Source organism: Suricata suricatta, chromosome X (assembly GCF_006229205.1).
Source record: "Suricata suricatta isolate VVHF042 chromosome X, meerkat_22Aug2017_6uvM2_HiC, whole genome shotgun sequence".
NCBI classification, from domain to species: Eukaryota; Metazoa; Chordata; class Mammalia; order Carnivora; family Herpestidae; genus Suricata; species Suricata suricatta.
This window is the reverse complement of record NC_043717.1, coordinates 57,509-59,550: the sequence shown is the minus strand read 5'-3', so window position 1 is coordinate 59,550 and position 2,042 is coordinate 57,509. Positions and strand designations below refer to the sequence as shown.

At 61.4% G+C, this 2,042-nt stretch overlaps 1 protein-coding gene across 1 annotated transcript in view; it reads right to left on the bottom strand.

Annotated features, from left to right (window-relative positions):
- The window catches only part of PLCXD1 (phosphatidylinositol specific phospholipase C X domain containing 1), a 20,548-nt gene that overhangs the window by 10,417 nt on the left and 8,089 nt on the right, over positions 1-2,042 (bottom strand). The window lies entirely within an intron of this gene.

Sequence of the window (2,042 nt, the reverse complement as noted above, 5' to 3'; positions counted from 1 at the left end):
AGGGGGAATGGTGGGAGGGCTGGGAGGGGAAGGGATGACAGGGAGTGGGAGGGGTGAGGGGGTCGGAGGTGAGGGAGGTGAGGGAGGTGAGGGGCGAGGGGGTGCTGGGTGGGAGGGCTGGGACAGGGGATGGAGAGGGGTGTGGGAGGAGGGGGAGGGGAGGGCTGCAAGGTAAGAGGGCTGAGTTAGGGAGGCTGATGCTCCGATGCTCATCCTCCTGCGCTCCAGCAATCTGCGGTTAAGACTGTTGGCCTCCTGGGTTTTGCAAACTTGGGTCCCCATGTCCTCCTGCCTTTGGGACGTACGGGTTCAACTCCGGGTCCTCCCACTACAACCCGCGAGGCTGTGAAGTTTGAATATGAGTCACCGTCGTGCTCCGCACCGGCCCTGGTCCAGGAGCTGTGGGGCCAGGGACCCGCATCCCAGGGACCTCACCCTGCAAAGCACCTGCTGGCCTCTGCCTGTTCCCCGGTGCTGCTGGACTTCACAGCTTTGCACACGGTGCCCTTTGCAGCCAGCATGCACACACGTGCTCTCACACACACCTTTGCACACATCGTGCCTCTGCAGTGAGCTTGCACACATGCTCTCACACGTGTTTGCACACACAGTGACCTCTACAGTGAGTGTGCACACACATGCTCTCACACACCCCTTTGCACACACAGTGCCTCTGCAGCGAGTGTGCACACATGCACTCATGCCTTTGCACACACAAGGCCCTGCGGTGAGTGTGCGCACATACTCTCACATTTGCACACACAGGCCCTCTGCAGCAAGCGTGCACACATGCTCACACACACACACACACACACGTAAACACACCCAGGCACATGCTTCTGTCCCCAGAGCAGTGGCTGAGGGCCCGGCGGCAGTGTCTCGAGGCTGCTTTTGGTATTTGCACAGGACCTGGGCCTGTTTGCCCGTGGGTTTTGTTTTCGGAAGGCCTGTGGGCCTGCAGGGGTGCCCTTGGCTTCCGGCCGGCCCTCGCTGGGGACTGTGTGCCTGAGCCCCTCCCCCTGCGCAGGACACACTCACGGAGATCTCCGAGTGGCTGGAGAGCCACCCCCGGGAGGTCGTCATCCTGGCCTGCAGGAACTTCGAGGGCATGACGGAGGAGTTGCATGAGTACCTGGTGGCCTGTATCCGGAACATCTTTGGGGACATGCTGTGTCCCCGAGGGGTGAGAAGGGCCCGTGGGCGCAGGTGGGGGGCAGGGTCAACATGGGAGACTCACCTGCCCGCTTGGTTCCGCTGTGCACGAGGTTGGGAAAACCCCCAGTGCTGGGGTGAGGGGGCGACTAGGGTGCTCTTCCTGAAGCGCCCGCAGGAGCGAGCACTGCCCGCCCGCCCAGTGTGGCCCGGGGCACCTGCGCTTGCGGGACAGAGGGGGCCAGCTCTCCGGAACCCTCAGTCACACTTCACGTGTGGTGAGCTTGCGGTGTGGTGGCGCCCTGAGTATTTGCTGTGTGTGCCCTGGTGCCACTGCAGCTCAGACACGACCCGGGAGCCCAGGGCCCTGGGGGGACGAGGCTGGGGCCCGGAGCCGGTGGGGGGATGAGGCTGGGGGCCTGGGGTCCAGGCTGGGAGGAGGCCGGGGGCCCGGGGTTCAGACAGGGAGGAGGCCAGTGCCTCCTGAGGCTGCTCTCCTGGAGACCCCGTCTCCCACCGCCCCCCCTTCCCCCTCCCCTCACATGCTCTGCCCTAGGTGTCTGTGTCCTTATCAGCTCTTCCACATTCTTATTGGATCAGGGCTCATCCTCATGATCTAATTTTACCTTCATTATCTACTGAAAGACCCCACCTCCACATGCAGTCATGTTCTGGGGTGTTGGGGTGAGGGCTTCAACTTAAGAATTCAGAGGGGACATGGTTGAACTCACAACACAGCCTGGCCTTTATTATCCAGATAATTTGTGCCAGTTGCTCGCAATGGCTGGAGTGTCCCTCCCTGGGTGTCCGAAAAGCTGAAAAGTTAACTCCATGTCCATTTTGGGTCCATTTTGCATCACTTTGTTGGGCATTTCTCTAAGTACGCCCTA